The sequence below is a fragment of the Ambystoma mexicanum genome, chromosome 6p, assembly GCF_040938575.1.
Source record: "Ambystoma mexicanum isolate Mex_15411 chromosome 6p, UKY_AmexF1_1, whole genome shotgun sequence".
NCBI lineage: Eukaryota > Metazoa > Chordata > Amphibia > Caudata > Ambystomatidae > Ambystoma > Ambystoma mexicanum.
This window is the reverse complement of record NC_090935.1, coordinates 1,451,780,919-1,451,795,135: the sequence shown is the minus strand read 5'-3', so window position 1 is coordinate 1,451,795,135 and position 14,217 is coordinate 1,451,780,919. Positions and strand designations below refer to the sequence as shown.

Below are 14,217 nucleotides of genomic sequence, written 5' to 3'. Positions count from 1 at the left end.
AAACCAGTAATAAGACCAAGGCTTTTCTTCCACTCTACTGCAATTATGTAACTCCTCCTGCAGTGTCTTATGCATTCCTTGATCTCCCTTACAAAAGGATGGAAGGCTCATCTTTTTAAACATGCCTTGCCTTCACTATGTTAGTGCTCTTTAAAATGTGGCATGCAAAACACAATGAGTTTTGATTCGATCCCAGGAGTATTTTTTTCTGAAATATATTAATCAACAATTGTGTTTTTTTTTTTTTTCTTTTTCTGTTTTTTTTCATTCTTTTATGGTTGCCCCAAATTCTGTACATTTAGTTGATTTGTGTCATTATGTTGTGTACTGCGCCCAGCAACCCTTATTGGGTGAAGAGCTTTAGTAAATATTTAGGAAATAGATCTGAGACATCTGATATAGGGCTATGGCGAGTCGTACAATAGGCGGCCAAGCTAGGCTGGCAACATTTGAACGTTCAGACACACTGTCTTTTATTACACTGTAACTATATACTTTGTGTGGTTCCCATTTACCTGGGTTATGTAGTTGCAGCTGTCCTTTCCCTCAGCCCCCTTCCGCGTTCAAGCTCTTGAGACCCATAGCCTTTTCCCAGATATACACATGCAACGACTTCCGTTTCATTTTAAGGATTCAAAACAAATGTGGTTTTATATTACCTTACTTTAAATGCAATACACTGGATTATAATTGTCACATTTACCACTCTTGTGAAGAAACAATTTTAGCAAGGAAATGAAGTCCTGGCTTGTCTAGAACCTACTCCCCCCGATCTCATGTAATACTTATCCTGCCAAATCTGTTTTCAGCCATCTTGTTCTCATGCTCTAATTACATTTCTGGCATGAAGGGTGGTACATGCATGAGAATAAATGAGAACTGAAGTGTGGGTGGGGCTACCCAGGTTAAAAAAAACAAGCACCTTTGTGACGTGAGAAGCTAAAAGCTATCTGAACCATACTGTGTGTTTGGTAATTGACTTAAGAACTACATTATTCCCCAGCATGCATTGTCACCCTCGGAGGGAAAACAGTCTCAAATGTAATGAGGGGGTTAGTGGTATGGTTCACATACAAAGGGAAGGGTGAATGTTCTATTTAAAGAATGCCGTGTTGGACTGGGTCTCGTTGTGTGGCAGTGGGTGTCTACTTCTTGAAGGTGGTGCAGAAGAAGGAAGGAATATCTATCTATGGGCCTCATTACAAGTTTGGTTGGGAGCAAAGATTTACCTCCAGAAAAAAAAGCTGTATGTGAATCTGCCACTGCATAAAAACAAACAAAAGAAAATTGGCAGATTGACTGTAGTAATTCCACTGTCAGTAAATCCCCATTGTGTCCTACGTACTCCAAAATATGGGAATTACCACCACTTGTAATCCTATGGTAAACCCATGGGACCAAGTGGCGGTAACAGTAAGTTTTAGGTAATTTGGCAGATTTACCACTGAATTGCCACCAAACTCGTAATGAGGCCCTTGTCACCAGAACAAAGCATGTGCTGCCCAACTTTTCAAGCAGTATACTAATTTAGCCAAGAAAAAAAACTTATATTTTTTCTGTTTAGGCATTGACCACATTACTTTAAAGCCACTGAAAATATATGCAAAGTTAGGCATGAGTTGGCATCAGCTGGGCAAAGTGAAATCTCATCAAATGATTTCCCAAGAGGAGTGCAGGACCTAGAAATGGGCAATGATGCTGAAAAAGGTTTCATGTGGACTTGTAAATGCTTTTTGATGACTTAAAACATTTTATTAAAGTGTAAATCAAGTACACATTTGTACCAATGCACCTGTGAATACTACAGCCACCACCTGACAAAAGAAAAAAGGAATACAAAAAAAAGCTGAAATAATAAATCCTATCAAGTTTGTATCCAGCGTGGACGTTCTGACTAATGCAGGTTGATGGCTCACATGTAGTAAGATTGCACAGCATAACTAACGTGTAATTTCCTTCACTTGTCTTGTCTCTGGAGAATAGCTCAGGGGCAACGTGCTCGCCTTGAAAGCAAACCAGCATGGAGCAGCACAGGTTTGGTCCGCGCTTAGAAACCTCTGGGTATTAAGCGCGTTATAAATAACCTATCATATCATATCATATCACTTTTCCTGAGATGGGTAGGCAATGAAACGATGAGAGGCAGGAAGTAACGCTTTGGAGCAGAAGCACACACAAAGCGATCAGATTGACTCGCTGTGTAAAACCATCGCTTCTATATAGCCCCCATGTTAAATGCTTCGTTCACACAAACAGTGAAAAACGGGATACTACTTGTGAAGCCCCAGTGGGCCAGCTTCTGCTTGGCAGCTGGAGCGCGTGGGAAGGGGATGCGTCGCTGAGGTTTGTAAGGTAACAGCAGCATGGCCTGGCTGGCACAGGCAGGGGTAAAAAGCATGTTACCTGAAAACATCACATGATGGGCTTAGCCTGGTTGCAAGTGACAGAAACCGCACTTGCGTCTGAACATAAGTTGCAGCCTCGTATAATGAAATCTGGACTTTTCACCAGTGGCGGGTGCTCAGTGCCTGCTGGCTAGGTGGGCTGTTTCCTGTGCCCCACCCGAGCTCTGCGCCCTGGGCAGCCGTCCCCCTTGCCCGCCCCAAGAAATGGCTAATACCATATCGGAGGTGTACCAAATGGAAACATGTGCATGTGTCGAGCAGGGGAGCAAACGTATGAATTTCCCGGGGGGTAAGGTGGTGCCCTGAAGAAAGTGATATCGCTGGCAGTGATATCACCACGTTTGCACTTAGTCGCCAACTTGGTGAAAGGGAGGAGCACAGAACAGTGGAAACATTGGCTAGCATGTTCTGCATATGCTAAAGTCGAGTAAGGAGATACAAGCCTTCCAGTTGCATTCTAGTAAGCCATCACTGCCCCTACTCCACCCCTCTATAATCATCCACGTTGCAACAGCCCTCAAAAGGTGGAGCAACACCACTAGGATGGGAGAACGAGACAACACCATGATTGCTAAACAGAAAGTTGAGCTGCAAAAAGTACCACCACCACCAAAACAACTTCCGGAATTCAAGGGAAAACACCAAGTAAAGACATTTCTTGATGAAAAGGGCAGCGTTGCTTTTAATGATCTGCTTACCGGAACATAACCTTCACCCCAAAGGTGGTCTAAATGCCCACCTGAAGCTATGGCAGGTTTTGCACTAGACCATATTGCTGTGCCAGAAGAAAGGCTATGGAAAAAGTTGGGTCACTGTGCTCTGTTGCAAGAGAAACTACTACCCCTGAGAAACGGTAGACTATTGGACAGCAATATTGTTTTGGGTCCACCTTCTGTGTGAATATATGTATTATGCTTATTACTGTTGTGTTGTGTATGATAAACATTAGATGCCATCTGTTTCTTCCCTATGGTTTCAGTAAATTATATTATATGATATGTTATTTGTATTGCACTGTCAGGATTAGTCAGGCGAGTACAAAGGCAGCGAATATGGCAAGGGAAATGTGCACTAAATCACATAGTGAATAGCTTCGAATTAAACTACGTGTACACAGGAACGACTCATGTATGCTAGAACCCAGGAGTGCAAATAGAGTGTGACAACAAAACCGATATATGAAAAGGGATGTGGGGTAAGCACCTGACCGCGAGGAAAGTCGGCAAGCGCCTTACCCCCAATTGCTGTTACAGGTACTGACAGCGCTAAACCCACGTGGAGGGCAAGCAATGACAGGATCTGTGAACTAACACTCTTGATGGTATTAAATAAGGGAACTAAAGAACTGTACTCACGAGGACGAGATAAACCTCTTGAATGTCAGCTAGCCCACGAATCCTGTTGATGAAACTGGGACCCAGAAAGGCTAGAACAGCAATGGGAGGAAAACTAAATACCTAAGTTGGAATAGTGATTACAAATTAGTGAGGAAAACATAAGCATTCACACAGGAGCTAGCTACAACCGCACACCACACCTAATAATCAAATGGGAAATAAATGCAGAAGTGCAATGGAAAACATGGAATGGATCCCAATAGAAAGTAAGGAGCAGGAGCAGGGAAAAACGAAATAACCAATGCAAACTTCTCCCTACCCCTCCAAGGAAAAGACAGGAAGCTAATCTAAGAGGAAGGCTAAGACATACGGGTTTACAGCAGCAAAGGACAGAGTCAAAGAAATATAGAACACAGACAAACTGGGCTGCATCTAAAAGGGGAAAGCACTGAGAAATGCTGCCTGCAAACAGAGGAAGACAAAAAGGGAATCAAGGGAGCAGAAATCAATTAGAGCATGAATCCGAGATTCAGGGCGGAGGAACAAGAAAACAGGAACTAGGAACTAGGTACAAAGGCAAGGAACAAGGGACTAGTCACAACAGGAACACTGCAAACGATGACCAGCGCTGGACTGAACTAAGACTGAGGCTTTTAAAGCTGCTTAACGAGTACACGCCTCAGGTGTGCTGATTGCTGCACCTGCAGCCACAGGTGTTGCCTATCCTCCACCCAACCTTGTCCTGCAAGGGTGGAGGTGAAGCAGTGGGCCAGGCATTCTGGGAAGCATAGTCATTTGGTTAAAGAAGCATGCTGGCTTCCAAAAACCTGGAATGGATCCGGAAGGGAAGTAGCTTGGAAAATAGGGATTTAGCGCTCCCAATTCATCACAGCACTGTAGCATAAGGTTCGGAGGAAAAGTCCAGTAGGGAATAAACCCAAAATCATGCCCCCAAGTGGTGGGAACGGGAGCGAAGGGAGCGAGTCGTGACAGTATACCACCTCCTACGGCCGTCTTCTGGTGCCCGCCACCCGCACGAGACATCTTCTTTCCATGATGGGAGTGCTTTTTCTTTGGAGGTGGCACTGATGGAAATGGTGGCTTCTGGTGAGGAAGAGACTCATGGTTCGAAGAAAGACATGAAGGACTTGCAGGACCTGAAGCAGAGTTGGAAGGTCCAGGAAGCTCAGTCACTGGGAGTGGACACTTAAAAGTCTTTGAGGAGGGAGGCAGGCTGGTGAAACATGCCTTAGACAATGGTAGAAGCCCTGTTAGCCTTTCTGCCGAGAGTGGACATGCGGGAGGTGAGGAAATTGCTGGCTTCAGGAAAGGTTTATGTTCAGCCATTAGAGAAGGTGGCGGCTGAGGTAGAGGTTCAGATTTTCTTCTGTCATCCATCTGGGAAAAGGCTTGTGGTTGAAAGTGACTAAGGTTTGACTGCACATGTTCTACGCCTTGGAGACCTGAAAGTCCAATGGGTTGTACAAGGCTGGTACTCTTGGTGACAGTCGTGTAACCACCTTGTTGCACGTGGGATACAACAGCAGGGACGTTTGGCATACTGATAGGAGTGATAGACGCAGTACTTGGTATTTCAGGCACACTCGCAGAATGAGCAATAACAGACACATTTTGAACTGCAGCAGTCATTCCCTTCCTTTGGCTACTAGCACCCAACTGGTGCTTCTTGGCGGAATTCTGTTGCACAAGTCCTGTAGGTAATACGCCGGTCTGCACCACCCCCTGTGCACACCCAGGTGAGTGGTTCTGACTCACCACTTGGTCCAGCTTGATGACTCTGAAGCGGGAGCTGGCAAAAGTCTCAAACTCTGATGCTGCATTTTTAGGAGGCTCTGATGCTAAAGTGAAGCAGTTGGGAGAATCGTCTTGTGGAAAAGGCAGGCATTCTGGTGCTCCTCCTGAAGCAAAAGAAAGGCAAGCTAGACGTTCATCGACAGTAAATGGTTGGGATTCAGGAGGAATCGCTGGAGCAGAAGAAAATACAGCAGGATCTGATGGTGTAGACAGGTATACCTCTGATATTGGCAGCGAGGCTAAGCAGGATACAGGCGTCTCATGAACTGAAGGTAAATACTCAGTATACTACGGGACTGAAGACATGCACCTTTGATGGACTACCGGAGGCTCTAAAGCTGAAGGATGATCTGCAGGATGAGTCACTGTAGCTGAAGACAGGCAGGCCAGGGGAAACCTTGAGGCTGAAGGCATGCAAGCTGAAGCAATCTCGGTTGCTGGATACAAACATGTCCAGGTCTTTGGGACTGGCTCTTGAGTAAATGGCAGACATGGCAGCGGTTCATTGGTTGAAGACATGTGTGCCAAAGATGACTGCAGGGCTGTGGATTGGATCATAGAAGAGTCAATGGTTGTAGGAGGACAGACAGAAGTCTCAGAAGTTGACAGACACAATGGTGGCTCAGGAATGGAGGGCACCTTTAGGGCAGTAGACTCCTTGGCACCAGTAACCAAAGACTGAGCTGTACCCTTGCAGTCGCTTTCTTTAGTGGGTGACACAGAGTCTATTTCTTTGTAGAAGTCAAAATCAACCAGTGGAATCACCATAGTAAAGTCTCTGTTAATCAGGATTTCGTCAATTGTCCATTCCTCTGTTTTAGCTTCTGAAAGAGGCAGATTATCAATCAACAGTTCAGGAATCGTCTGCCGGTTTTTTGGTTCTGTATACTGTGTAATGAGTCCATCAGAACATGAAATCTGTACTGTCTCTGACTGTTCGTATTGATCAGAATTGGCAGAAGGAAGAGTGAACCCAGAGGTAACATCGTTTTCCACATCAGCTTTAACATCTACTTCAGTCTCAGCAGCTGTATCAAGAGCAGGGCCTAAGCCTACTGTAGTGACTGAATCTGTGTATGCCACCATTGTGGATTGTGTTTGGAAATCAGAAGCTTGTATGTGTGCTAGCTCAGAATTATGACAAACTGCTACACAGGAAATTTTAGGTAAAGGAGTGGCTTGTAAATCTTCAGCTAACTGCAATCCCTGACAAACAGCAGAACAATTGTTAGAAACTGTGCCCAGATTAAGCGCTGTGCTAGACGAAAGACCTTCACTCCCAATAGATCTAACATATTGACAAATATCATGGTTTACCAAAGTCTCTGCACTCAGGGGCTGAACAGTGTTCACTTCCTCAACATCAACAGATAAAGTCTGAGGTGTATTCAGTAAAGAGTGCAAGGTTTTATTCTCCTCTTGTAAAGAAATGAATTCTTGTCTTAACTCAACAAGCTTAGCTCTTAGCATGCCCTGCATTAACTGTACATCACTATCAGTAGGCACAGGGGGAGGCATAGTGGCATCAGGGCTGGATCCCGCACTAGCAATCTGGATGTGCACCGATTGTACATTGTCCTCTACTGCTTGCAGGTTCTGTGATTTATAGTTTCTCTTACCAACTTGGTCTGTGTTTCCCTTAAGCAAACTATTGACATTAGACCTCTTGGCATTAGGGACTACAGTATGTACCTGTGCAAAGGAGTATGCTTTAGACTGAGGGTAGAAAACAGAAGTTATGCAAGGAACCCCTCCATTCTTTATGTTTGTACCATGAAACTGTTCTATCTGAGGTGAAGCACAACTGGAATCATGGGGTTCAACAACAGAGGTACTCTTGTATAATAAGTCTAACAGTGTGTTGTTTTCTGCGGCTAAGGCTTGCGCTGACATAGAATCGGGATCAAAACAAAAGATAGAACTAGGATCAGGCAATGTAGGATGTGCCATCCTATGGGAAAAATACTTTGCACGTAAATGCCCATTCGTGACAAGGAGTTCATTTAAGTCAGGACTAGTGATTTGATTGTCACAGGTAAATGTAGGGGAAGCTTTCTGTACAAACTTGTTAGAGGCCTTGCTGCCTTTCTTTCTTAAACTTGCCATATTCAATGGGAATTTTAGGCTGGTCATTCTGTCAGGATTAGTCAGGCGAGTACAAAGGCAGCGAATATGGCAAGGGAAATGTGCACTAAATCACACAGTGAATAGCTTCGAATTAAACTACGTGTACACAGGAACAACGACTCATGTATGCTAGAACCCAGGAGTGCAAATAGAGTGTGACAACAAAACCGATATATGAAAAGGGATGTGGGGTAAGCACCTGACCGCGAGGAAAGTCGGCAAGCGCCTTACCCCCAATTGCTGTTACAGGTACTGACAGCGCTAAACCCACGTGGAGGGCAAGCAATGACAGGATCTGTGAACTAACACTCTTGATGGTATTAAATAAGGGAACTAAAGAACTGTACTCACGAGGACGAGATAAACCTCTTGAATGTCAGCTAGCCCACGAATCCTGTTGATGAAACTGGGACCCAGAAAGGCTAGAACAGCAATGGGAGGAAAACTAAATACCTAAGTTGGAATAGTGATTACAAATTAGTGAGGAAAACATAAGAATCACACAGGAGCTAGCTACAACCGCACACCACACCTAATAATCAAATGGGAAATAAATGCAGAAGTGCAATGGAAAACATGGAATGGATCCCAATAGAAAGTAAGGATCAGGAGCAGGGAAAAACGAAATAACCAATGCAAACTTCTCCCTACCCCTCCAAGGAAAAGACAGGAAGCTAATCTAAGAGGAAGGCTAAGGCATATGGGTTTACAGCAGCAAAGGGCAGAGTCAAAGAAATATAGAACACAGACAAACTGGGCTGCATCTAAAAGGGGAAAGCACTGAGAAATGCTGCCTGCAAACAGAGGAAGACAAAAAGGGAATCAAGGGAGCAGAAATCAATTAGCGCATGAATCCGAGATTCAGGGCGGAGGAACAAGAAAACAGGAACTAGGAACTAGGTACAAAGGCAAGGAACAAGGGACTAGTCACAACAGGAACACTGCAAACGATGACCAGCGCTGGACTGAAGTAAGACTGAGGCTTTTAAAGCTGCTTAACGAGCACACGCCTCAGGTGTGCTGATTGCTGCACCTGCAGCCACAGGTGTTGCCTATCCTCCACCCAACCTTGTCCTGCAAGGGTGGAGGTGAAGCAGTGGGCCAGGCATTCTGGGAAAAATAGTCATTTGGTTAATAATAATAATAATAATAATAATAATTAGGCTTTTATATAGCGCTACAAACCCTCAGGTATCCGAGCGCTGCTTATTATTACCCACGGTGTGTGGTGCTCATTTATCGACCTCGGAAGGATGAAAGGCTGAGTTTGGCCCCGCCGGGATTCGAACCTGCGTTAACAGGCTCTGCACGGGTGTCAAAGCGAGCGCTCTACTCGCTGTGCCACTTGACCGGCTAAAGAAGCATGCTGGCTGCCAAAAACCTGGAATGGATCCGGAAGGGAAGTAGCTTGGAAAATAGGGATTTAGCGCTCCCAATTCATCACAGCACTGTAGCATAAGGTTCGGAGGAAAAGTCCAGTAGGGAATAAACCCCAAATCATGCCCCCAAGTGGTGGGAACGGGAGCGAAGGGAGCGAGTCGTGACATGCACCCATACACAAGTGTTTCGGAGCATGACGAGGCAAGGGAGGGGAAACAAGGGAGAACAAAAACAACGATCTTACTAGGCCCAGTGACTTTGAGAACGTGCAGGCGAGAGGGAAGGGGAAAAGTGCGAGGGGCAGGGGGAGTGGAAAATGCTGAACACGTGATAGAACAACAACAGGTAGTGCAGGTGGTAAGTGCAAGAATAAGGTGTAACAACGAGTGTCTGATAAGTGCTGGAAGGGGACTGTAGGGTTGCAGATACAGACCCAAGTACAGGGGTTGCCAAGAGGCAGTGCAGGTGTGTGGCTGGGAGGGCAGGGGTCTGGGCCTGAATCAGAGGATAACCAGGTACCCTGTGCCAAAGCAGACAGATTAGCAGGGGAGAGGAAGAGTGAAGGCAGAAGCAAAGGGGAAGGTCTTGAGGTGCTTCCGGGAACCGAAGATGGTTCTCCTCAAGTTTCAGAGAGGCAGGGAGGCTGTTCCAAAGGCAGGCCCCAGCCGAGTAAAGGGATCTAACCCCAACTCGTTTCTTGGAGAAGCGACTGTCCCTGAGGGAGTTGGAGGTGAAGGAGCGAAGAGCTCAAGTAGGAATGTATTTACGGAGGGTGAGTTGAAGGTATTGTGGGCCCATGTCCCAGAAAGCTTGTGGACAATGCAAAGGGTCTTGAATTTACTACTTGCAGCCACAGGGAGCCAAAGAAGAGATTTCAGGACTGGAGAGATACGATCAGAGCGCTTGAGGCCAAGGACTAGTCTCGCAGCCTGTTCTGGATGAGTTCTAAATCACTCTTTAGCACATACGTGGCCAGCTACCATGGGTTTACCACACTAATCTTATGAAGGAAAAAGACCCGACATGCACGGCAACATACTCTGGGGGGTGGACTGGTCTATAGGGAACTCTGGAGATTTGGCCTCTTTTGTATGATAACCTGTTTTATTTCAAAAGGATCTCATAGGAAAAGGGTTGAGCTTGCTGATATGGGGCCACTTTGAAAATTATTTCTAGAGCCTCTTTTGGTTGTCAGTCAACAGTACCTGACCAGCAGTCCAGTCAAAAACACTTCCACGTCATTTCTAAACTCTGCAGTAAGGGCCTCCAAGATCAATCCCAGTCAGTGTCTCGTAGCATCGGTTGGACATGTGTGTTTTTAAAAAAAGCAAAAATTTGTTATTTCACAAGCAAGCTCAGTTTGGCCAGTGTTTTAACCAGGTACTGGCTCAAACCTCAAGCCAGAGTTTGGCACATGCCCCTCCCCGAGCCGCCAATCTTGTCTCGGTTCCCCAGCTATACTTTTGAAAAATATAATGGGGTTAATCTTTTGCAGGTCAAAATGCATTAGTGATGGTATGGTATGGTAATGTTTTGTTTGTAAAGCTCCTATACACAAAGCAAGTGTTTCAAAGTGCTCAAGGAGGGAGGGAACAAGGGGGAAATTAACATTTGTTCAGAGCCCTTGAACCTCTGAGACGATGATAATCTGCACAGGCAGAGTAAGTGCATAAATTACATTTTACAGTAGAGGTAACTGCGAATATGTCTGATAATTATGTGCCGCCACCACCATGCAGAGAGGGAAGACAGGGGGGGGGAGACTTACCAGAACAGCGGATCGTCAGGCATGGTACGTTCGGATCGTGTAAGTGTGCAGACGGTCACAGGGGGGGTGGAGGCGGGGCACAGTGCGTGGGTGCGGAAGACCAAGTGCGCCTAGTTGGTAATGGCAGGGATAAGTGCAGAGAGATGCCACTCTTGGGTCATTGACAAAGTGCAGTGATGATGAGGCAAGTGCGAGAGGACTGGCGGGGGTGCCAGGGACCTGTGAGACTCGCCAAGGGACCAGTCAGTAAGCTGTACGGATCAGGGGGGAGGGGATAGAGCAGAGAGATAGGGTAGCAAGGTAGATGGAGAGAGAAGCTGATAGTAAGTTGCAATTGAGGTGGTGGTGTTCAGATTCCTAATATCAAATGTTCATTTGACATAGTTTGTGTGTGTGTGTGTGTATATGTATTATGTGTATGAAAGTTGTGAGGAACTTGTTTGATATCAACTTATTGACCCCCACGCCCTATTTATACTGTAATTCCATCAGAGGTGTTGCATGAGTGTGAAGAGAAATCTGAGACAAAGAGTTCCTCTACTCTGGGTTACAGGTTCAAAGTAGGTTTTTCTTCACACAAGGACATGCGCCACAAAAAAGCTCAGTTGTAGAGAGATTTGGTTGCCCCTTGCTCGAGGTTTATTTTCTGTTTTGGGCTGATTTGGAAAAGGCAGAGCTAATGCCGAAACACGTGTTATCACAAAGGGCCAAATGAAACCGAAATGAAACCTCGAGCAAGGTTCAACCAAATCTCAGTTGTACAGAGCATTTTTGTGGCGCATGTCCTTTTGTGAAGTAAAACCTACTCTGAATATGTATGTATGTGTATACGCACCTGGGCGAAGCCAGAGTAGGGCGAAACGTGCCATCAGTAGGGAGCTTCCCCTCCGCTGTGCTGTTCTTGAACAAAGAGGATATTGTTTCCGGAGCTCGGAGCGTTGTCTGACTTTGTTTTTTGTGATTATACATATTCCCTTTTTTATAATTTAACCTAAGGTGTGGCAAGCAGGTGAGGGCATAGTTTGTAGTACCTTTAGGTGCAGCAGGGGGTGCATGCACAGCGGGACCACATAAATGCTAGGGATTTTGTTTTCCAAATCTAGGCAGCTCTGTGGGGGAGCGGTGTAGGTGATGTACTGTTCCAACAGGTCATACTATGGGGATTTAATTCCAGTAGTTCACACATCACATATCTATAACAGCACACTCTGCCATAAATGTTGTAGGACAGAACAGTTCTATAACGTGTAACATGCCTGCACGCTTGTTCTTGCATCTAATAATTAAGTCTGGGGCAGCCTGGTACATAAGTCTCACTGGGGTCAGGTATATTCTGCGCAGTATGTTATGCTGTATCAATTTGGAACCATATGTCACACATTATATTATTAAAGTAAATGTATATTGTACTCTGTTGTGTATTTGTCAGCAGTGTACCCAAATCTATCTCCCTATCCTTAGCCTTCCTTAGCCTTTATTCCGCTTTTGTGCATGAAATCTAGCAGTGTACGGTAGATTGTGGAAATGGGCCTCCCTCTGTCTCCCTATGTTGGACATTAGAGAAGTGCCTAATGTTAATTACTCTGGCAGCAATTGCCAGTGTCCTATGGCTCTACATATAATTACTACATACATCAGGAATTATCCCACAGACCAGTCACGTTGGTTCCCCAATTCGCGGAATGTCCTCCGTACACCATCATGAAAGAGATTCTCTTTCCCCCCCTTCCCCATACAGCAAACCCTCAGATCTCACCTACCCTGTGCATTTGTCTGTATTCCTTAGCAGCACTTTCCGATTTAACTCCTAGACTTAGTTATTTGGGTATGGGCATGCAGTTCCATTTTAGTCGGAATTTGTTGCCAGATTTTACACTCTAGCCTGATCGGGTTACTGCTGCAAGCCACCCCATTACAGAGAGGTCCTTTACAGGATGTACATATCATGCAGGATGGTTAGGTTTACCAGAGAGCTTCATGGCAAGGAGGCAAGGGCATAGTTTATAGTACCTATAGGTTCTGCGAAGAGTGCTGCGAGGAGTGCACGCACAGCGGACCACATAAATGTCAGGGCTTTTGATTTCCAAATGTAGGCAGGTCTGTGTGGGGCAGCTTGCCCTCACAGGGGCTCTTTCAATAGCCAGACCAGGACATTTGGCAGTGGGACACCACTCCAGTTCGGCCCCTCGGGCAGGACAATGAAGGGGCCGAGCAGCACAGTGTTCCTGCTCGACACTCTCATTGTCCTGGCAGCAGGACACATTTCCTGTTCTGCAACTTCATTGTCAATGAGGGTGCCGAACGGGCGAGGTATCCCTCTGCCCGGACACCGTCCCGCAGAGCTCCGGCAGCAGAGCAGCTGTACTAGGACCTGACACTTTGCTCTTTGTTTCATCAAAGCACTACAAAGGGAGCCATTAGGCACTGATGCGAGGGGACTAATGGCAGATACTTTCTTCCCTTAAGAAATGTGAATGGGGTGATCAGAAATGAGAAGGGTGTAAAATGCAGGATGTTTTAAAATAATTGCTACGGCTTTAAAACCCAAGGGGGATTTGTTAGGCTCACATTAATCTGAATTATGCTATTGTGACTTTGCATGCAGGATGGGGAGAGTAAAACTAAAGCAATACTCTTATTGCTCATATTTCTATGGTGATGTATGTAGTGTAAAAAATATGCAAATTCGTAGGTTTGCATGTATTTTGCCCAACAGCCTGGACAGAGCTGTAATAGACGGGTTTCCTGCATCTGTAATGGTTCTGCAGTTTATTATTTTTTTTGTTATGTGTTAAAATGCCATTTGCCACTAATATTACCAAAAAAGTTGATCTGGGGGAGAGGAGGCGGGCAAGAATGAGACGTATGGAATCGCACGCACTGAACTTGGGGGGTGGGGGAGTAACATGACGTTTTTTTGTTCGGTCAACACCCCTCCCCTTCTACTCTCACAGTGCTGGATACCCCCCCCCCCCCCGCGGTGGGATGAACGATATTGAGGGAGCAGGTGGGAGTGGAAAGGGCGGGTGTTGAGGGACCGGGAAAAACAAAATACTCGGCTGTAGAGAGCAGTGGTCCGTGGGGGGAGATAGTAGAGGGAGAAGGAAAGTTGAGGGAGAAGAATAACGAAAGTAGGGGAGGAAGGAAGGAGGGAGCCAAAATAACGAGAAAAAAAAAACATACCTCCTCCTCGAGTTATCAGGCCAGCTGGCATTGTATCTGCGTGGGCCTACTGGAGGCAGAACTGTTTGCTGCTGCACCGTGCTGCGACCCAGAAGGGGCAAGAAATTCCAATAGCCAGCCCTCCCCTCTAGGCCTAACCACCGATACGGGGCCTGGCGGAGAGGGCTTAGGTGACACTCCCAGTGTGCCACGGTGCGCAGGT

The 14,217-nt window shown here is 45.8% G+C and overlaps 1 protein-coding gene across 2 annotated transcripts in view; it reads left to right on the top strand.

The window, feature by feature from the left end:
- The window catches only part of LOC138510510 (zinc finger protein 777-like), a 367,312-nt gene that overhangs the window by 911 nt on the left and 352,184 nt on the right, over nucleotides 1-14,217 (top strand). The gene's annotated exons all lie outside the window — the stretch shown is intronic.